Below are 22,845 nucleotides of genomic sequence, written 5' to 3'. Positions count from 1 at the left end.
GACGCGCACTCCTGCTCAGTATTATCAGACCATGCACTCCTGGGAGCTGTGGAGATTCTGGGATTGCAAATAGATCAGAGGCTCCCAGTGTCCATTCCTCTTGGGGTTCAGGGGGAGTCCCAGAATGCATGGTAATGAGGTCTTATAAACTCGAGGTCAAACTCCAAATCCGCCACTTTGAGTGAATCAGCTGGTTTCTCTGCCTCTGGTCTGGTTTTTGTGTGGGGTTGGGACAGACCTCTCAGAGTTTGGAGGAACCAGTGAGATAAGACAGCTCTGTGACCCTGAAATCAATCTTTGCTGAATTGCAAAGTGGAATTATTATTTTGTTGTTATTGCAATTATTTTGCCCACATCCTTTTAGATACTTATTGCCGCTTGCGCAATTGGAAACCCCACTCCCCCTGAAGCCAGGGGCGTCACCTAGGGTACCCTTACCCCAACTTTCTTCCCTGGCTGCCTTTTATCTCCAATCTTGGTCACGCGGCGACAGGCCTAGGAGGGAGGGACAGCCAGGCCTGGCTCTGTTCTGAGCGACTCTGTGACTTTCCAAGTCACTTTGTTTCTGTGGGTCTCTGCTTCCTCACTTGTTACGTGAGGCTTGACTGCACTCCTGAGGACACATGGGGCTGAGGGATGCATCTTCAAATGTCCTGATCCAGTTATTAAACACCATCACCACTAAAAATCAAATCATTTAAACTTACAACTACATATATATTACATGTGCTATGTATGCATAACATTATGTGAACTTATAATCAGCAATAACCTGTATTAAACATGAAGGTAACAAACACAGAAGCCATCCACCCCGCCCCACTGCAAGGCATCCGACTGCACTTCTTGCCCACGGGGAGGAGAAGCCTCCACATTGTCCCTGCTCTGCCTCTCTTCCTAACCCCGTTGGTGATGTCGGCTGCTACCTTGGAATTGGCCGTGGCGGGGACTCCATGGAGACTGGAAACACTCGCATATCAGGACTCAGAGCTGGGGTCGGATATTCACCCACGACGGCTCGCTGAGTGGATCTGAGCTCACGTGCTCACGCGGGTTGCCTGGTGCAGAGCAGGTGTTCCGCAAATATTCACTGCTCCCCTCTTGCTTTGCTTGTGAAGAGGGAGGCAAGGCTGGGCTCACACTGAGAGATGAAATGTTTCCTTAAAGCTGTGGCTTTCTCACTCCAGGCAGTTTTCTTACAAGACACCCCCGGGAGCCTGGCAGAGCGTGGGGCTGCGGTGGCGAGTGCTCCCCGAAGTCTGTGGCTCTCGGGACAGACTCCCTGCTGTGGGGGCACCGTCTTACAGGCATACATGTATTCAACTTCCATGTAACATGTAGCATGCTAATTTACATGTCTGCAATGGGGTTATGTATACATAAACTGCATATATATAATATATATTTATATTTATATACTTTCTGCCCATTGATGAGAAGTTCTTGGGCGGTGCCAACGACTGCCGCTCATGCTCAGGATCCTGGCCACACATGGTCTGTTTGGTGGCAGCCTGGTGTGTAGGGCAAACCTCAGACAGCTCCGTTTGCTCATCTGTGAAAGAGAAGCTGGACCACACTCCCCAGGGCCTTTCCCTTGTGCTGCCTTTCTGCCGGTCCTTGGCGCACAGCCCCCTCCACCCTGTCCTCAGATGATTCTGAAACACAGTGTGTTCGGGCAGTTGGAGTCCTGTCAAACACGAGGCCCCCACCCACCCCTGGCTTGCGTGACCGTGCTGGGCAGTGTGGCAAGTCGGGGCCGGGCAGCCAGGCCAGGAGATCCTGAGGCTGTGAGGGAAGCTTTGTGGGAGGCTCTGTGGGAACCCGAGCCACCATGTGTTCTCAAAGACGGGCTTTTACCCAACAGCTTCTATCAGCGGGTGCGTGCAGCCTCAGGAGGAAGTAGAAATGTGCCATAAAAATGTGACTCTTGTTTCGCCACGATCAGCTGAAATGAGCCTGGAAAATGGAAGCGAGGATTTGGAACCTAGATGGGTGCAAATGTTGCTGGGTCTTGAATGGAATCGGATTTCCTGCCTGGGCCAGACTCGGTGCAGGTCCCGGTTAAAGGCGTGTGACACGCAGGTGCTTAGGAAGACCACTACCTGCAGCCACCACGCCCTGGCACCGAGGCCTTGGGGAGCTGCCTCTTGGAGCCCAGCTGTCCACTCTGAGAAGCACCTCATTGCCATTCGGAACACGGGGTATGCCGAGCACTCAGCCTGGCACAGGCAGCCATCAATAAGCAGCAGCTGCTGTGACGATGGATTAAGAATCCGTGTTTCCCTGGCTGAAATCTGGCGAAACTGAGAACACCGCGTGGAGCTCTCTTCAAACCTGCATCGTTTCAACACGTGGCTACATACCTTTGCTGACATGTCACGTAAATGTTCACGTGAACGTAAATAGCAGAAGCAAAATGTGTAGCTCATCTTGTAGGTCAAGGAGGTCTCTAGGTGCCCAGACACGTCTCGTGGACAGGGGGCTACGTGGCCACGGGGAGTTACTTTTTGAGCACTCTCTGTGAGCTGTGATTGCACGTGGCATGCCACAGCATCCCGGGAGAGGCGGCAGGTTCCGGTTCTCCCATCTGCACATGTGTAGAACGCTGAGTTCCGCAGGGGTCAACAGTTTGCAGCCAACGTGTCTGAAAGCTCGTCCTGAGCAAAGGGAGGGCGGAGGTGAAGAATCTAGAGGCCAGCCAGTGCTAGGAGGGGCCGAGGGTTTAGGTCATGAAAAGGGCTTTGGCTTCCCTCTGGGTGAAGTGGAGAAGGCGGTAGGTTTAGAGCTGCAGCCTGATTCACAGTGTAGAAAAACCGATTTGGTGGCTCTGTGGTCCGTTAGGGACAGGGGCCAGTCAGTGCGGAGGCCAGTCAGGAGGCCAATGCCAACATGCCAGTGTCTGAGTATGATTTGAAGATGGTGTTAGCATTCTCCAGAGAAACAGCCAACAGGCTTATTAAAGGAATTGGCTCGTGTGAATTTGGTGGCTGAGAAGTCCTAGGACTTGCAAGCTGGAGACGAAGCAGGGCCGATGGCGTGAGTTCTGGTCTGAGTCTAGGACAAGGCCAGCATCCTGGCCAGAAGAGCCAGGCAGGTGCAGCGCCTGTTCTCTCTAGATCTTCACCTGATCACACGAGGCCCACCACCCTGGGGAGGAGACTGTTGTGTGCAGTTGATCAATGCAAATCCTCATCTCCAGAAACACCCAGAACAGCAGTGCAGCAAACAGCTGGCACCCTGTGGCCCCGTGGAGCTGACAGACAGCATTAACCATGGGCAGGGGCCAGTGGCTCACAGATGGATCAGCTGTGGGGTGTAGTGGAAGGCCAGGAAAACAGGGGGTTCTAGGGTGGGGGCCAGAGCCCCTCATGGGAGACCGGGGCAGGGTGTGAGCTCGTCAGGGCTTGGCTTCGTGTGCTGGGAGTCAGGACATGTGCGTGTGGGTGCTTTCAGGCCATGGGATGGTTGAGAGCTCAGAGCGTGGTCTGGGCTTGGAGATGTTAATTTCTGTCTTTTCCCCACTGTACTCCGAGGCCCTGTGAGAAGGGGCCGGGCTTGACTGCCTTGTGTTCCAGGATTTGATGCACTCACATGTGATAGTGGACCCCTGGAGTTGGTGCAGATGAGGCAGGCAGGGATGTAGGAAGCCAGGCTGAGGCTCCACGTGGAGGAAGGGACTCCGTGCAGGACCCGTGGGGCTGCTCCTCTCTGCTCAGTCCAAAGCCAAAGCCAAAAGGAGGCAGAGGGAGGGGATGGAGGGGAAGCCAGGCAGTACCTGTCTTGGGAAGATCAGTTCTTCTCCAGGGGAAGTTCAAGGATGTGAGTTTGGTTACTACTGTGGCATAATCAATTACCCCAAAACTTAGCTTAAAATGGCCATTTTATTTGGCTTTAAAACATACTTTTTAAAAATTAATCGGAAGTCGTTTTTAGAGTCGGTCTGTTTAGGTTGCCCAGCTGTGCTTGAACTGTCACTTGGCTTTGGGTCTCGTGGGTGAGGACCCAGGGGAGGCTCCCCCAAGCAGGTCTTGCTCGTGGTCTCATGGGTGTCGCTGGGCTGCAGTGTCTTTCTGGAGCAGGCTGGTGTCCCTGTATGCTGGCACAGGAGCCCTGGGGGCTGCAGGGTGAACAAGCGGCCTCCAGCGTGGCTGGCATCTCTTGCGGCAGCTGGTGGGGGCATCCCAGGAAGACCGAACAGCAACTGCAAGGACTTTTCCGGCCTGGCCCTGGAGGTCACACAGCATTGCTGCCATTGTCCTCGTTGTGCCTGCAGGCACACGCCTGCTGGATTCGGGGCAGGGACACAGATCCCACCTCCAATGGGAGGGGCAGAAAGTGACTTGTGCTGAGAGGCAGAGTGTGGTGTGCAGCCGGGGTGGAGGGTGGGCTCCCGGAGACCTGCTTGCCGAGCTGGAAGCTGCTGGAGAGAGTGAGCCAGGCGACCTGCCAGGCACCCAGCAGAGGAAGCCCTGAAAGCTGGGGCAGCCTGTGGGAGGAGTGGGGCCCTCTGCATCCAGTGGCAGCTGGCCCAGCTGTGGCTCCAGGTGATGACCAAACCCACGGGCACTGGGCTGACTCCTTTGCTGCTGCCGTTAGCATTCGCTGGGCGCCTGTCACAAGGGGGATTCTCAGCAAATGGCCTGATGTCATGGCGGTGCCCTCTGATTGTGGGGCTAGGCTGAAGTGCTGTCCAGGCACCCAGGGGCTGAGCAGTGTCTGGCTCTCATGAGTCCAGTGTGAGAAGCCCGGAGAAGATCAAGACGGGTCCAGCACAGGCCCTGTCCGCGGAACACACAGTGTGAGACTCGAGCGCAGCAGGATTCTATGCAGGAGGCACCAGGCTCCACTTCACAGGTGGGCAGCGGGAGCACGGGTGCCAGGGCGGGGGCGGGATGGGCACGGGTGCGGGGGGGCGGGATGGGCACGGGCCGGGGGGGTGGGATGGGCACGTATGTGGGGGGGCGGGATGTGCACGAGTGCGGGGGGGCGGGATGGGCACGAGTGTGGGGGGGTGGGATGGGCACGGGGGCGGGGGGGCGGGATGGGCACGGGTGTGGGGGGGTGGGATGGGCACGGATGCAGGGGGGCGGGATGGGCACTGGGGCGGGGGGACGGGATGGGCACAGATGCGGGGGGCGGGATGGGCACGGATGTGGGGGGGTGGGATGGGCATGGATGCAGGGGGGCGGGATGGGCACCGGGGCGGGGGGGGCGGGATGGGCATGGGTGCGGGGGGGTGGGATGGGCACGGGCTGCAGCTGTGAAAGGTGAAAAGCTTCTGCAGATGGATGGTGCCGATGGCCGCACAACAGTGTGTACCTAATCTGCTGGAATGTGCGCTTAAAAATGGTTAAATGGTGAATTTTACTCTGTGTACCTTTCCCCACACTTTAAAAAAAGAAAATAGAACAAACAAAACTACATCCTGGGGCAGTCCTAAAAATAACTGAATCGTGAGTCGCACTTCCGAAGAATTACAGTGTGGGGCGTGTGGGTGTCGGGGGTGGGGGCGTCTGTGTGTTCAGCTCATGGGCTCCCGGGCGTCCCGAAAGCTGCTGGGAACGTGGCTGGCTTCTTCGCGGCATTTGTCAGAAAGCTGCACTGAAGACCTCTTGCGGGCGCTTTGCTGGACTGGACAATTCCAGGAAGCACAATGACAAGGTATAAGAAGGTCAAAGTATTTGGCTGGATTTATGGGGCGTTCAGGAGCCGCTGCACTGGAGACGGGATCGGGAAGTCATTTTTGTGACCACAGGGCAGGAGCCTGCTCTCAAGGTGAATGTGCGTGGCTTCCTGCAGAATGTCCGCAGAGCGTCCCTGAGAGGCGCCAGCCAGTCCCTCCCACCCGAGGCGTCCTGATCAAGGGAGTGGCAGCCCACAGGAGACAGGAGCCCGGGGGACATTTGAGTCTTCGGGGTTTAAGTAAGGAAAGTAAATACAAAGCTCATTTTCCAGCGATTCTCCGGGGAGCTATGATACTGCACTAGATATGTGTTAATATATATGTGTCCTCATCAAGCCATATCAGGGAACAAGCAGGCTCATCTCCAAGGGCTGACTGAGGCTGAAATGTGATAACCATAATACCCGTGGTCAACCGCACTGAGGAAGCACCAGAGCGGCTGCATCTGACATGCTGCACCCAGGGAAAATGTGACCTGGTTTACTGGGACCTTTCCACCTTCAGTGGCCAGGGAATCATTGCCAGTTTGGCCTTGTGTTAAGAAACATAATTCCATAGGCTGGCGTAGCTCAAAGGCACCAACACCGAGAATCAATCTGAATACAGAAGGAAAAGGGGATGTGGTGGGTGAAATGCGAGCTGAGGGTGAAATGATCACCGCTGCAGCTGCCTCTCCGCTCCTAAAGCAGTGGTCCAGCCTGTCTGCGAGCTTGAACCTGCATCCGCCAGATGCACCTGCAGCATGTGTGTCTGTGAGCTTGAACCTGCATCCGCCAGATGCACCTGCAGCACGTGTGATCGTGCACGGTCAGTGTGCAAAGGATTTTGGGGGTACGATTGTTATGCCAAAGCTAATTAAATAAAAAAAATCACCAGTAAGAGTTTCCAAGGCAGAGATGTTTCCCTCTGTTAATACCTCCGAAAAGTCCTCAGACGGGTCAAACCAGGAAGTGTGTTCATCGAACAAGCTTTAGCAAATCCACCCTCCAGCAGCACACATCACACAAGCCAGTCCTTCCGTCCCCTGGAGCCCAGCCCTTAAGCTGACAGACCAGGCTCCGGTTGTTAAAATCCACCTTTCTGATCAATTGAAAATTACAGCAAAACATAGTGCTCCCTAATGCCAGCAATTACAGAGAAGGAAAAACATGACCAACAGACAGAAGCGCCTTTACGTTCTCTCCTCCCTCCCCAAAGCCAGCCACTGTCACGGCTTCATTGCCCACAAGTGAGACTTGCTGGTACCTGCGTAGCCTCCGCAAGCTGTGGCACTGTTCCAGTATTACGATTTGAAGAGCTGTCACCACTGGGGCCTCTCCCCCGTCACCCACTTGCTTCATTCATTGGAGCTGCCACATCGTATTCCAGCTTATAAGTGGACTCACACACTGCCCTGGGCTCCTCCCAAGGGGCATTTGGGTTGGTTCTGGTGTTTCGCTCTTTCTAACATTTTTGCACTGAGCATTTTTCATGGACTTCCTGTCCATGCATGTGACCCTCCCTCCAGGTCTGCGAGAAGTGGCGTTGTGGGACCACGGTGCACGCGCGCCTCCAACCTGACTGGATGTCTTCCTAAGTCGACTTCAGACACTCCATGGAAGCTGGAGAGCGTTGCCTCGAAGAACCCTTGTGAACAGCCTGGCTCTGAAAACAGCTGCCTTCATTCCCAGGACAGACGTGGAGGTGTGGAGTGCAGCTTTTGAGTTGCTTCTCCTGATTACGAAGCATCTTTTCTTTTCACACCCCCAACTGGACTCCAAGAAATTTAAGGAATAGTAAAATTCATTCTTGCAAGTCTGAGGTTAACAGGAGTGGTCACTGCTCCTCATGAGACCACCAACATCTCCCAGTGCCCATAGCAGCAGCTGTTTCCCGGACCTTCGTGTTATTCAAGACGACAAAACACCGTGTGGGGTTGCTGAGATGTAGGAACAAAGGTTCGTGTTTTGATACATTAACACGGTTTCTTAAAAATGGCTCTGTTGGAAGCCTTCATGCCTTTTTCCCATTGAGTCCTGAGGTCAGCTGGAAGGTATCTGCATGGTGTGGCCCTGTGTGGGCTCCTGTTTCTCAGAGCTCCTAGGGAAGTACAGGTGGCTACCTACAGCCTTTGCTCAGCTTCTCAGCTGACGTGGGGTTGTCCGGGGTCGAGTTGATTAGGAAGTGCCCTAGGCCTTTCATTGAAGTTCCATGGGACATCAGCAAAGTGTCCGCAGTTCACACCTGCCCCAGTATGAGCACGAAGCTGGTTACAAACCTTCACCTGAAATGTACAAGTAATGGATGAAAGACGTCCTGAGTCCCTGGAGCCCAGCCCATAGGCTGCCAGGCCAGGCCCATGGTGTACACGGAGCAATGGTGGCCTCCACATCCGGGTCTGATCTCAGACTCAACCTGAACTGCTTCTCATGGACCTGAGCCCAGATATTCCATCCCTTCAACACCTCGAACCTTGTTTTCCCTTCACCCCTCACACTCAGGGCCCTTGACTTTATCACTGGACAGGGCTGCCTCCCCCATCTATCCACCCATTCTTCCTTCCATTTTTCCTTCCTTCCTTCCTTCCTTCCTTCCTTCCTTCCTTCCTTCCTTCCTTCCTTCCTTCCTTCCTTCCTTCCTTCTTTTCTTCCTTCCTTCCATCCTGGAAATGCAGATTGAGTTTCTTCTATAAGCCGGGTACTGATCTAGATGTCGAGGACTGTGTGCAGTGCACAGGGTATGTCCCTGTCTTCTGGGAACTTCTATTCCAGCAGGGAAGATAGAGCGGACACAGGAGAGACAGAGTAAGCGACGGACACAGGGTGTTATGACATGGCAGAGGGAGACGAAAGAAGTGGCTGTGGGTAATGAGGGTGGGTGCCCGCGTGTGTCACTTTACACAGGTGTTCAGGGAACGAGGGTGGGTGCCCGCATGTGTCTCTTTAGACAGGTGTCGGGAAACGAGGGTGGGTGCCTGCGTGTGTCACTTTAGACAGGCGTCGGGGAGCGAGGGTGGGTGCCCGCATGTGTCACTTTAGACAGGTGTTCAGGGAACGAGGGTGGGTGCCCACGTGTGTCACTTTAGACAGGCGTTTGGGGAACGAGGGTGGGTGCCTGCGTGTATCACTTTAGACGGGCGTCGGGGAGTGAGGGTGGGTGACCACATGTGTCACTTTACACAGGTGTCGGGGAGTGGGGGTGGGTACCCGCATGTGTCACTTTACACAGGTGTTCAAGGAACGAGGGTGGGTGCCCGCATGTGTCACTTTAGACAGGCGTTTGGGGAACGAGGGTGGGTGCCCACGTGTGTCACTTTAGACAGGCGTTTGGGGAACGAGGGTGGGTGCCTGCGTGTATCACTTTAGACGGGCGTCGGGGAGTGAGGGTGGGTGACCACATGTGTCACTTTACACAGGTGTCGGGGAGTGGGGGTGGGTACCCGCATGTGTCACTTTACACAGGTGTTCAAGGAACGAGGGTGGGTGCCCGCATGTGTCACTTTAGACAGGCATTCGGGGAACGAGGGTGGTGCCCGCGTGTATCACTTTAGACAGGCGTCGGGGAGTGAGGGTGGGTGCCCGCGTGTGTCACTTTAGACAGGCGTTCGGGGAAGCTCTCTGTGATATTTGAGGAAGTGAGGGGTGAGTGGTGGAGACTTTTGAGGACACAGCTGTGAGCCAAGGGGAAGAGTGAGACCCTGGCCCTGGAAGTGGGAGCCTGTGTGGTGGGTTTGTGGAGCAGGAAGTCTCAGGGGGCTGCAGAGTGGGACAGGGGTGGGGGAGGGGTCCAGAAGGCAGCTTTGGGCATGCTGCAGAGGCCATGTGTGAGGACTCAATGCTCTAGGATTGGGCTGGCCCTGGAGAGTTTTGAATAGAGAAGCCTGTGAGCTGATGGCTAACGCAATGGCTTAACTGTGGGTGTCTTACGAGCAAGATCAGGGAGCATCTGGAATATTTCAGGAGAGGGAGGATGGCATTGGTGGGGTTGCTGAGCGTGGTCAAAGTGTAGATATGCTTTGAGGGGGACACCGTAGGCCTTCATGCGTAGTGAGGAGGAAGGGGGAACCCAGCATGACTGTGGGGTTTTGGAGCTGAGCAGTGGGAAGTGAGTTGCCCTGCACTGAGGTAGGTGAGACCCGGAGTGAGGAGCTCGGGTGCTGGGAGGTCCAAGCTTGGATGTGTTCAGTTTCGGACGCCCATCAGGCCTCTATGTAGACTCTGAGGTGCACCTGGAGGGCAGGTGACAGGTGTGGGTCAGCAGCACACAGGTGGCAAGGACATCGCCGGCCCCAGGAGGCCACTGGTGGGTGAGTGAAGGCAACGTTGGGGATTTGGGCCAGACCTGGGCAAAGCACTGTGTCAAGATTGGGAAGATAAGGAGGGTCAGCACAGGAGGCCACCAGGGGTTGTTCAGTTTTGGGAGCAAATTTGCAAAGAATGAATTAACAAACCAGGCAGCCCGTGTAAACCTCCGGGCCTGTGTCATCACCACGGAGCCCTCAAGGGGATGGGTCAGCTGCCTGCACACCTTGGAAGCTGGGTGGGCCCCGTCTGTTTTACCCTCGGGGGCTTATGGCTCTGTGTGCGAAAGAAGACTGAGGTCAGTGACCCAAGGCTGGGAGACTGTGGTGGCCCCAGTTCATGCACAGAAGGGCCCCCGTTTCTTCTTCAGAAGCCGAATGTGTAAGCATGGAAGAGACCTTGGAAGCATGGAGCCTTCACGCTGCAGAAGGAGGGACCCTGTGATTGGTCGAATCTGACTTGGGAAATTCTCTGGCAGGTGAACGCATCCCTGCCTGGCTCCTGGAGCTCCTGCGCACAGGGGACGCGGATGCCGCCCGTTTCGGGAAACTCCAGCCGTGCGTTCCCCCTGCTACTACGTCACCACAGAAGACAATGTCTGTGACCAAACGCATGGGGCTTTTCCCGCCCACTCAGCAGTGGACACCAGCTGGGGTCTCTGGCTGAGCCCTGACACGGTCCACCTGGAGACCGTCAGATCCGCAGGTGAGGGCTCAACCACCTGGAGACAGTGTCAGATCCGCAGGTGAGGGCTTGGCTCTTGAGATGGCCCCACCACACCAACTGCAAGTCTGGGCTCCAGAACTTCTGACCAACCAGCTTCAAATTGGGCCTCCCATGACCCTTTCTCCGGGTTTGATGAGTTCGCTGGTGTGGCTCACAGAACTCCAGGAAACACTTGTGCCAATTGGTTTGTTATAAGTGATAGTGTAAAGGACACAGAAAAAGTGAGGTGTGGGGTGAGGGAGGGGAAGGGGCGTGGAGCTTCTGTGCCCTCATGGGGGCTGCATTCTCCTGGGGTCTTGGCATGCTCAGCTCTCTGGAAGCTCAGGGACCCTGTCCTCTTGGGTTCTCATGGAGGTTTCATTACATAGGCATGATTGACAACCATGCAGAAACGGGAATGGACAAAAAGTGCAGGAACTCACCCCGGAAGTAGCTGACCCTGCAGGGAATTAACCCAGAAGGGAACAAATCCTAGACGGAACTAACCCCAGAAGGAACTAACCCAGGAGGGAACTGACCCCGAAGGGAACTGACCCTGGAGGGAACAAATCCTAGACGGAACTAACCCCAGAAGGAACTAACCCAGGAGGGAACTGACCCCGAAGGGAACTGACCCTGGAGGGAACTGACCCTGGAGGGAACTAACCCGGGAAGGAACAAATCCCAGATGGAACTGACCCGGAAGGGCCTGTCTGCTGGGACTCTTCCTGGCCTCTCTGCGCAGGCTCCTTCCTGCTGAGTTCGGGGAGGGACCCTCTCTGGAATGAGGGTCTTCTGACCCACGATCCAGTTAGAGTCCTGCCTTGGGGCAGGCAAAAGAAGGACAGGAGACAGAAATTCAAATTGGGCCTCCCATGACCCTTTCTCCGGGTTTGATGAGTTCGCTGCTGTGGCTCACAGAACTCCAGGAAACACTTGTGCCAATTGGTTTGTCAGAGAGAGACTGGTTTCCCGAGGCCCACGGGGCTCCAGCATTATAGCAAAGGCTGCTGGAGGTGGGAGCTGGGGCCCCGGTGGAGCCCTCTGTGCCCTTCATGCCACCTGCCCTGCCACTGCCCCCATGGCTCTCTTAGGCCATTCTCTTTTGTCACATCCTCAGTGACAAGGAGCATTCTCTGGGTGGAATCCCGGTGGCTGAACAGTCCCAAGGACGCCAGCACAGGCTCTATGTGGAGCATGGACAGCGGCAGCCCTGCCCGTCTCCACAGAGCTCTGCCTTCCCGGACCCCACAGCTGCTCAGAGCAGGCGCTTCTGGTGCCAGTGTTTGGGGGAGCACATTTCTCAGGCAGAAAGACTTTATTGATGGGCTCTTTATCACAGATGTCACCTGAGTAAAAATGGTTTTCCAGGACTCCAGTTGGCTAATAATTCAATGCAAGGTGTCGATAGCCACATGGAGTCTTCCTGTTTGGAGAAGTGGTGCTCATTGTGTGAGGAGCTTATGGCCTCTGTCATCCTCAGCATGCTGGGGAGCCCTGCCAGGCCACCGCCCGTGCTCCTTGCTGCCTGGCAAATGGTAAATGGCTGCATTCCTGCCTGTGCAGAAAGCACGCTCATGGCTGTCCCAGGAGTCCCTGCTGAGCTGAGGGTGGCAGTGTCCCTGCGGAGGGGAGGTGCAGCACCCGGGGGCCCTGGGGTCTGCACTGTTCCACCTCTATACATGTGCAGGCATGTTTGCATGTAAGGAGCTGTATGTCTGGAGCTGCCCACAGTGCAAGTACCTTCTGGCTGTCACTGCAAACCGCAGAAATGCTTCTCGACAGCGACTGTGTGGCAGCCACATCCACCGACCACATAAAGAGGCAAAGTTTGATTCCTTGTTGGCTTACCTGTTAGGGCAGCACAGGCATCTCTGAGAAGCCCCCTGAGTCCCTGGTACTGCTGCAGTGCTCAGGCCCATGAGTGCAACGTGCCCAGCTCTCCGCTCCCTTCCTCGTACCCGATTCTCCTGGGCTTGTGGTTTTAAGAAGGGAAAACACGAGGCATCCTCCTAACACTTAGCCCTTCCTCTGAGGGACGCGGCAGGTGTCAGGCTGGCAATTCCAGGGGAACCGGGCGAAAGCCGGAGAGCTCCATGCCCATGGGCCTGGGAGGTGGGCAGTGCACGGCACAGGGGACCCCCTTCTCTCGTCCATGTGTGGGGAGGCCGGCGGCCCCGGACAACCTTCGGAGGCAGGTGGGATACCTTGGAGAGACCATGGCACGCGAGTCTCCACGTGTGCCGGCTGGGGCTCGCCTTCCCCGGGGCTCCATGCTCCCTCCTCCTCTCCCCTGGGAGCGTCGTGAGGGGACTGCGGGAGGCATCCGTGGCCTGGTCTTGTGGCAATGAGAGGAGAAGCGAGGTGGGAATGACGGCCCCAGACCCAGGTGACATTAGGCTCCTGGAGTTTAAATTTAAGTCCCGGGAGGAGCAAGTGTGTGGTGCGCTGGGGGCTTCCTCTGGCCTTTCCCACTCACAGAGATGCCTTTGCCAGGCCGGGAAAGAAAAGCGCAGGTGGGAGGTGAGGTGGGACCAGAAGGTTTTGCAGGAGGCAGCCCGGAGCTTAGGGCACGGCGGGCCCGGGTGGGCACTGTGAGGCCTGCCTGGCATGGGGGCATGAGCCCGGGCCCCGGAGACCGAGGATGCGCCGGGCCAGGCCGGGCCAGCGCTGAGGCTTCGCCAGGCTGCTTTGAGCCATGGCTGGCCCTGAGTCCCTGTCCTTAAGATGAGCAGTGATGATGTTGAGAGCGGACCCTCGTCTCTTCCTTGAAAAGGACAAACAAAAAAGTAATTACGGATCTCTGTGTTTTCTGATATGAGTCCTTATTCTTGCCCAGCACTCAAAAGAGTTTTCCATTACACGGCTCATGGTTAGAAAATTGACTTTCAGCTGATAAGAAACTCCTTGCTTTCCTGTTGGAAATAATAAAGTTAACGCAGAAGTGATGTCCAGCACGCCGTCTCTCAAGCATAACCCTAAAATTCTAAGTGTGGACATGAGCACGGGTCTGATTTGGGCTCTAAGATCTCCCTCACCTTCCTTTTGGTTCTTAGGAGATCTTAGAAATGCAGACGGGATTCTGAGACACTGACATCAGGTGGGAGGTCTGGGGTTTTGCAAAGAGCAGATTGACAAACTGGAAGAAAAACAAACTTAAAAAAAAAAATCCTCCCACACCAAGAATTTCAGTCCCTTGAAGAGAAAGATAGTTAGTCATAGATCTGATTTGAAACAATACATGTTTTAAATGACCGAGAATTGTTTATGTCTAGGCTCCAAAACGGTCAGAAATGAAGGATAGACAGGGGAGGCGTTTCGGCCACCCGGCAGCGGTGGGGTTGGAAGGGGAGGTGGTCGGTCTTGCAGGGAATGCTGTGTCTGGTCAGTCTCTGCCAGATGCGCCACAGCAGGCGGGACCAGAAGTCCCGGACGACCTGCGGGAGCAGGCGCGATTCCTTGGAGAGACCATGGCTCGCGAGTCAGCACGTGCGCCAGCTCGGGCTCGCCTTTCCCGGGCTCCGTGCGCCCTCCTCCTCCTCCCCTGGGAGCGCCGTACTGCGGGAGACATCAGTGGCCTGGTCTTGTGGTGCGAGGTGGCGCCAAAGTATGAAGGCTTTGATGGCGGTGACGGTGATACAAAGAATGCAAATCCTACTGATGGTTCCTGACAGCCAGTGTTCCTGAACAAGCTCCTATCTGGGTGACTTCCTTTAATTTTGCAGATGCTTCCCAGAAGCCCTTGTCTCTTCTGACTTTTAATTCATAATTTGAGATACATTTTTCTAGATTCATTGACTTCCTTCTGATAGCAGCAGTGGATTTGTGATGAAGGCCATTCTCTTGGTGGAAGGATGAGGAGTGCTACAGCTCAGGACGCTTGGAGAGAGGACACACACTAGGACACTTACAATAACTCCACTGTAGGCCGTTTGCTCAACCCCAGAGCTTCCCGCTGACTTGGAAGGGGCACAGCTGGTGTCTCCTGAGCACATGTGTCTGCCTGGTGGCAACTCCTGCATCTGTGTGCTGAGTGGTTCTCCGTCTTCTCCTGAGAAACCATCCCAGCACGCCACTTTCTACATTAAATGTTATGTCACAGCTCATATCTCCAAAGCCATCCCAAGAGATCAGGACGTTGATGTGAGCTGCTGGAGACAGCTCTGGAACCACACGGCAGCAGTAACTCTCCACACTGTGGTACAATTTGGCGCAGACCAGTTTAGTCATGCTCTGTAAACAAGGAGTACAGAGGCGAGGGCTGAGTGAACGCCAGCGTCAGCCAGTCCCGGTGAGAGCTCCGAGCAGATTATATCATTTTCTGGGGGAAAAAAAGGAGGCAAAAGGAAGGGAGTGCTCAGGTGACAGCTGGCACCCTGCCGTCCTCGACTGGGGTTAGAGTTGCTCTCCACCTGCCGGGTGCTGTGGGGAGCAGCTTGGCCCCCACGGGGTTCGAGCCCTGGTGGAAGTAGAATTCGGGCTTGAACCAAGCCTGCGAAGCACCAGAGGGAGGACCTTGGGCAAATTATGTAGGTTCTCATCTCTAAATTGGGATTAATAATCATATTAGCAAGCTTGTTATGAGAGTTAAATGTAACAGTTACATAAAATAAAAATTTTTTTTATAAATAATATTGTAAAAGTAGGAGTCTAAGCACCAGCCCCCACCCAGCCTGCGACCATCTCAGGTCGTGGACTTCCTCCTCGGCCAGAGCACCCTAAAATTCAAACTGAAGGACTTGTTCAGGCTGGGAAGTGGGGGTGCACGTGCCTCAGGCACCCTCCAGCGGTGCCATCAACACAGACCTGGAGCCTGTTGCAGCCCTTCTCTCTGAAGCCTGCATCTTGCATGATAAAACCAAGTCTCCACAACCCCTTATCTTAACCCAGACCTTCTTTTCTGGAGATAGCAACTTTTTCAACCAACTGCCAATCAGAACATTTAAAAATCTACCTATGATATGTAGGCATCCCTCTTGGAGTTGCCCACCCTTCCAGATGGAACCAATGTAAATCTTCCATGTATTGATTGATGTCTCATGTCTCCCAAAAATGTATAAAAGCAAGCTGTGCACCAGCCACCTTGTGCACGTCGGCCACCCCCGAGGCTGTGCATTGGGCTGGTACTTAACCTTGGCGAGGGAGCTTTCTAAGTTGACTGCGACTTGTCTCAGATACTTTTTGGTTTACAATATGAAAGGGACATAGTGCTGAAAAAATCATAAACTATAACTAACCTGAAAGCAATTATAACTCAGCTCAGCTCAAGAACAACTAACCCTCCCCGCAGGCCCTCACCCCTCCCTACCCTCCCTGACTCTGCACTATGACAGATGACTTTCTAACTAGATGTGGGGATGTCATTTTTTCTTTCAAAGTGAGAATTCCACGGTGAGAATTGATTGTGGAACCAAGCAGGGCCGTTATTTACAGGCTCCCGCACTCTGAGGCTGACATACACACGTCTTTGCTTCTGCAAGGCTTATCCTGTTAATTTGACCTTCTCTGAATGCCCTCCCGTGTGTACACGGCTCCAGACTTTAGGCTCGGGCTGGCTGGTGGCTGCAACACCCCCACTCGGTCCTGGGCATCAGACACACGTTCCCTCGTGAGCCGAGGGCTGCTTTGGACACAGAGCACTAATAATATTAACGAATAATTCCTGAGCCTCGCTGATGGTCAGATATCTTGTGTGTGCACACGTGGCTATGTGGAGCTTAAGAACATCTCTGCCATTTGGGAGGGAGAGTTGTGTTTGTGTCCCCAAAGATGCCTGCCTTGAAGTCTAAATATTTTGTCACTTAGGATTCCCTTCAGCCCCGACCCAGGTGGCTGTCCTCGTGGCTCCATGTCACGCAGCCCGGGCTGCTGGATGCCGCAGCACGATGCTGGGGCGCCCAGAGAGAGAGGAGGGCAGATCGCAAGTCGAACAAAAGTATATTTATGGAGCTTGCAAACTCCCTAATAGCTTTGAAATGAAGTTTCCTGAAGCCACATTCAAAGCTGAAGTAGGCAGAATTCCTTTTCGTTGTGTGCCTGAATTTAAAAACAAAAACAAAACTAACAAACAAATAAATAAATTAAATAAAAAAAAACCCTAACCTACCCCACACGCGAAGTTCGGGGTAGAAAAATCAACCCTGGGAAAATCTGGAAGAGCCTAAGATCATACGAGACATTCATCCTCAAGCTGATTTTTTTTTGTACGATCCTGTGTTGTGCTCAAAACAAAAATCTGAGAATACTTCTTAAAGCGGAAAACAAAGCTCGGCCAGGCCATACATCTGCGAGTTTTGAAACAAAGGTTTGTTTGTGTGCCTCAGTCACTCTCGCCCATGAAAGCAGACACTTACTTGAAAAACTTTTCAGGGAAACACTCTAAACCAACATCCTGGTATAAATTTGCAAGACGCAATACAGGCCTGATTGTTTCTGGAGTGGATGCCGGCCGCATACGAATAGTTCTTTCTGAAACGTAATGTTCTTTGCACGGCTCAGTGGCTAACGTACAATAAATCAACAAAAGAGGGCTTCAATAAAGCCATTGGGCAGCAGCAAGGCCACTGTTATTTTATCTTTTTACAGTATTTAATTGGAAGGTTTTTCCTGAAACTTTAGCCAGCCTTCAAATTACTAGGCTCCATATAAGAAGAGATTGATAAGAGGAATTTTTCTCTTCCAGGATTTTTTCCTTACAAGAGAGCAAGTTTTTGCAGAGGGAGAATAAAGTTACAAGTGTCTCGCGTTTTGCTGCGGGGGAATGAAATCAGATGCTGAATGGAACGGGTAGGAAAGGCTGGGAAAATGCGAACTTGGCAGGGCCGCCAGGTCACTGCAGAGACCCACTGTCCTCCGGCACCAGGTGTCCGCGGCATTCAAACGATACTATTATTCATAGACTGAGCACAGCATTAAAACTCCCCCCAAAAATCATTTGCAACTGAATAAAGATATAATCCTGGAAATATAACTCTCCATTAAGGGTCCCCATTAGCAACACAAGAGGCTCATTGTTGAGGAGTTATGTATATTTATCAAGTTAAAAAAAAACTTGTCTTAGTGCTTACATGTTAATAGAAAACTTTTATAGCTCTGGTCTCAGAACTAGTTATGCATAAAATGTAAAGCATCTATTATGCTTTGGCAAACTCTTGAGCGTTTGACAGTGAATTGCTAATACAGGAGCAGTCTGCAGCGGTGGACGGATAGCGTCTTCCTGGCTGGCGCGGGGCTGCCTTGGAGTGGGCCGGGAGGTGAGGCCTCCCAGCCTCCCGCCTTGTCCGGAGTTCTGCGAGGGACCCGGGGCTCTTCTCCAAGGCCCTGGCCACCTTCTGCACGTTTGTTTCTGGTTGCTGTTTCAGGGCAGGAGATCCGTCCCTTCAGAATCCACTGGGCAGGACGTGGCTTTCTGCTTTGAGTCCTACTGCAGAGGGTTAGATGGGTCTCCCTGAAAGTGCGTGACTGTGTGGCCCTACCCTGGATCCCTTGGTGAGCTCTGGAAGGGACAATGACCATCAGGCTGGGCCCAGGGTGGCCTCCCTCCCTCCCCCTTCCCCTCTGGAAGCCTGCAGACTGCATCCAGCACAGGAACCAACATCCAAGGAGCAGGCAGAGCTATGGACTGGAAGTGGCTTCCACGGCTTCCCCAGGAAGGCCCTTCGCTCGCAGGGTCTCTGCACATTTGGCACTAGAATGTCATAAGTAACAAAGCCCTGTCAAGATGTAAATGCCCTGCTGTGGGCTGGGGCCCACGTGGCGGGCTCCGGCAGGCCTCTGGTGTGAAGTCTGGGGCCTGTGATCTCTCTGGTGGGTTTCACCCCATCACTGGAGCTTGTTTTCCCCGGCTGTGTGCTGGGCATGTGTCTCACCAGGATTGCGGCTGCGGCATTTTAAGAAAAAGAGCTAGGATGTGAGAGGTGGACAGGACTCCTCCTCCCAGGCCCAGGGGTCCCTGCCAGGACAGAACAGCCTGCGTGGGGCCTGTCCTGTCCAATGCCTTGACCCGGCACCTCTGCTGGGGCTCCCCCCACTCTGCTCTACTCCTCCCTCCATGTCCTTCCCCACTGGGCTTTGCTGGATCCCCTAAGATTCCTGTGATGGAGCCCCACACCCAGAGCCCCAGAATGTGACTGTGAATGTTGTCAGAACCACACTGCAGCCATAAGTATTAAGAAAACTTAATATTTGATGAACAGAGCAGGGAAGGTCATGAAGAGAGGCTCCTTGTGCTTGTGTGCCTTGTCATGAAAAAGGCTGGCACCAAAAGCCCTTCTGCAAGGATGCTGGCCCAGCCCGGCCTGGCCAGCCCTAGCGGGTGACATCCTCATTTTCCGAGGATCATTATTTCAAAACAATTGCCTCATCCTCCTGGTTGCTCCCTCACACCTCCGTCTTCCCTCCCTCCCGAACGCGCAGAGTCTGCCATGGGTGTGGGTGCCCACGGCTGTGCGCGGCTCTCAGACCAACATCTCTCCCCTTAGCCTCTGTCTTTGCATTTAGGTCAACAGACCTTATCTGAAATAGGGACTTTGCAGATGATGGAATTGAGATGGCTTCATTAGGGTGGGCCCTCGGCCAGTGTGACTGACATCCTCATAGAAAGAGGAAAGCTGGAGCCAGGACGGGTGCATGCGCAGGGAGAACGTGGCTTCTGACGCTGGAATCGGGGTGGCGTTTCCACGTGCCGACAGCCAAGGAAAGCCAGTGGTTGCCAGGGAGAGGCCTGTGTAGGAGGGTAGGTATTCCTCGGTCATTTGAAGGGCCTCAGCTGGGTCTGAAAATTAAAAAAAATACAACCCTCATCCCATTTCCTTGAATGAGCCCCACAGACAGAGATGTGAGGGGCTGGCATGGTGAGAATCCTCCCCGCCGCCCAGATCTTTGTCAGACTCCGGGATCGCTGAACTGCCGCTTGCTGGCTGAGCCAGGTGGCCTGCAGGCATCAGGAGCCACAGCAGGGAAAGCCAGAAAGGCCATCCCAGATGACCTAGGTTCCTGTCTGGGTCTGAAAATCAAAGACAGGTTCACAGGAGAAAAGCACTAAATTTAGTGAATAAGTTTTAGTGAGATGGAGGCCTATGAAGAGAGGAAGACGTGAAGAGTGGACGGAGCCTGGGTGTCGTCAGCGGCTTGGATGGGGACGCATGTGGTCCTGAAGAGGTGTGGCCACCTGGTCACGGAGCGGGCTGCAGCAGAGCCTGTGTGTGCAGACGTGCCTCTCTGTCCCTGTGTCTTCCAAGCTAAGGATGTCTCTTCCTGGGGTTCCAGCAGAGGCCATGAGGCCGTGAGCAGGTTACAACACCCGCCTCGGGGAAGGGCCAGAAAGTACCCGCTAGGTTTTATGACCTGCTTCTGCGGAGGAGGAGGAGGAGAAGGTTGGGGAGTGGCCTTCCTGCTTCTGCCACATTCTTATATGCCACATGTACAGTGCCACGTTTTGGGGTAGTGAGCCCTGAACCCCATCGTGTAAAACAGATTCACCTCCCCAGGGGCCAAATGCCAGCCCTGCCAACAGCCAGATCTCAGATATGCAAGCTCCAAGGTGGCAGGGAAATACATTCCATGGGAAGCCCCCAAGTCTGCGAGACTCTGATGTTGCAGCCCTGAAAACCTGATCCATCTCCTACATGTTGAGTGCTCAATGGCCCGGCTCAAGGAAGTGTGTGTGAAAGTCTGCATGGCACGACAGGCACAGGTGTTAGGGGAGCGGAGCTCAAATCCCAGAGAAACCCTGGTTCAGCAGAGATGCATCTGTGCTCTGTGAATAACCCTCTTTGATATGACACATCCTGGCTGTAAGCGGACAGAACCTTGTTCTAGTGGACGGAGCCTTGATCTGCATGAACATATCCTTATACACATAGACACATCCTGGCTCTACGTGGACACAGCCTTGTTCTACACGGACAGAGCCTTGTTCTTTGTGGACACAGCCTTGTTCCACGTGGACACAGCCTTGTTCTACACGGACAGAGCCTTGTTCCACGTGGACAGAGCCTTGTTCCACGTGGACACAGCCTTGTTCCACGTGGACACAGCCTTGTTCCACGTGGACACAGCCTTGTTCTACACGGACAGAGCCTTGTTCCACATGGATACAGCCTTGTTCTACAGGAACACAGCCTTGTTCTATGTGGACACAGCCTTGTTCTTCGTGGACAGAGCCTTGTTCTACACGGACACAGCCTTGTTCTATGTGGACACAGCCTTGTTCTTCGTGGACACAGCCTTGTTCTTCATGGACTCAGCCTTGTTCTTTGTGGACACAGCCTTGTTCCACATGGACAGAGCCTTGTTCTACGTGGACAGAGCCTTGTTCTATGTGGACACAGCCTTGTTCCACATGGACACAGCCTTGTTCTATGTGGACAGAGCCTTGTTCCACGTGGACACAGCCTTGTTCTATGTGGACACAGCCTTGTTCTTCGTGGACACAGCCTTGTTCTTCGTGGACTCAGCCTTGTTCTTTGTGGACACAGCCTTGTTCTATGTGGACAGAGCCTTGTTCTACGTGGACACAGCCTTGTTCTTTGTGGACACAGCCTTGTTCTATGTGGACAGAGCCTTGTTCTACATGGACACAGCCTTGTTCTTCGTGGACACAGCCTTGTTCTTTGTGGACACACCTTGTTCTACGTGGACAGAGCCTTGTTCTACATGGACACAGCCTTGTTCCACGTGGACAGAGCCTTGTTCTTCTTGGACACAGCCTTGTTCTACAGGAACACAGCCTTGTTCTACGTGGACTCAGCCTTGTTCTTTGTGGACACAGCCTTGTTCTATGTGGACAGAGCCTTGTTCTACATGGACACAGCCTTGTTCCACGTGGACAGAGCCTTGTTCTTTGTGGACACAGCCTTGTTCCACGTGGACAGAGCCTTGTTCTTTGTGGACACAGCCTTGTTCTATGTGGACAGAGCCTTGTTGTATGTGGACACAGCTTTGTTCTACAGGAACACAGCCTTGTTCTGTGTGGACAGAGCCTTGTTCTTCGTGGATACAGCCTTGTTCTTTGTGGACATGCCTTGTTCTATGTGGACAGAGCCTTGTTCTTCATGGACACAGCCTTGTTCTTTGTGGACACGCCTTGTTCTTTGTGGACACAGCCTTGTTCTATGTGGACAGAGCCTTGTTCTACATGGACACAGCCTTGTTCTACAGGAACACAGCCTTGTTCTACGTGGACTCAGCCTTGTTCTTTGTGGACACAGCCTTGTTCTATGTGGACACAGCCTTGTTCCACGTGGACAGAGCCTTGTTCTTTGTGGACACAGCCTTGTTCTATGTGGACAGAGCCTTGTTGTATGTGGACACAGCCTTGTTCTACAGGAACACAGCCTTGTTCTGTGTGGACAGAGCCTTGTTCTTCGTGGACACAGCCTTGTTCTACGTGGACATAGCCTTGTTCTTTGTGGACACAGCCTTGTTCTATGTGGAAAGAGCCTTGTTCTTCGTGGACACAGCCTTGTTCCACGTGGACAGAGCCTTGTTCTTTGTGGACACAGCCTTGTTCCACGTGGACAGAGCCTTGTTCTTTGTGGACACAGCCTTGTTCTATGTGGACAGAGCCTTGTTGTATGTGGACACAGCTTTGTTCTACAGGAACACAGCCTTGTTCTGTGTGGACAGAGCCTTGTTCTTCGTGGATACAGCCTTGTTCTTTGTGGACATGCCTTGTTCTATGTGGACAGAGCCTTGTTCTTCATGGACACAGCCTTGTTCTTTGTGGACACGCCTTGTTCTTTGTGGACACAGCCTTGTTCTATGTGGACAGAGCCTTGTTCTACATGGACACAGCCTTGTTCTACAGGAACACAGCCTTGTTCTACGTGGACTCAGCCTTGTTCTTTGTGGACACAGCCTTGTTCTATGTGGACACAGCCTTGTTCCACGTGGACAGAGCCTTGTTCTTTGTGGACACAGCCTTGTTCTATGTGGACAGAGCCTTGTTGTATGTGGACACAGCCTTGTTCTACAGGAACACAGCCTTGTTCTGTGTGGACAGAGCCTTGTTCTTCGTGGACACAGCCTTGTTCTACGTGGACATAGCCTTGTTCTTTGTGGACACAGCCTTGTTCTATGTGGAAAGAGCCTTGTTCTTCGTGGACACAGCCTTGCTCTTCTTGGATGCATCCTCCCGCATGGACACACCCTTGCTTGCATAGAGGCGTCCTTGTC

General features: G+C 53.7%; 1 protein-coding gene across 1 annotated transcript in view; it reads left to right on the top strand.

Moving 5' to 3' along the window:
• The first annotated feature begins 4,354 nt into the window (after positions 1 to 4,354).
• Positions 4,355 to 22,845, top strand: part of LOC144578847 (uncharacterized) — a 35,951-nt gene continuing 17,460 nt past the window's right edge. Inside the window, exon 1 of the mRNA XM_078346887.1 lies at positions 4,355 to 4,854. The gene's annotated coding sequence lies outside the window, so the exon portion shown is untranslated. The remainder of the gene's footprint in view (positions 4,855 to 22,845) is intronic.

Source organism: Callithrix jacchus, chromosome 13, assembly GCF_049354715.1.
Source record: "Callithrix jacchus isolate 240 chromosome 13, calJac240_pri, whole genome shotgun sequence".
Classification (NCBI taxonomy): domain Eukaryota; kingdom Metazoa; phylum Chordata; class Mammalia; order Primates; family Cebidae; genus Callithrix; species Callithrix jacchus.
The sequence above is the reverse complement of the archived record's forward strand: the minus strand, read 5'-3'. Positions and strand labels throughout refer to the sequence as shown.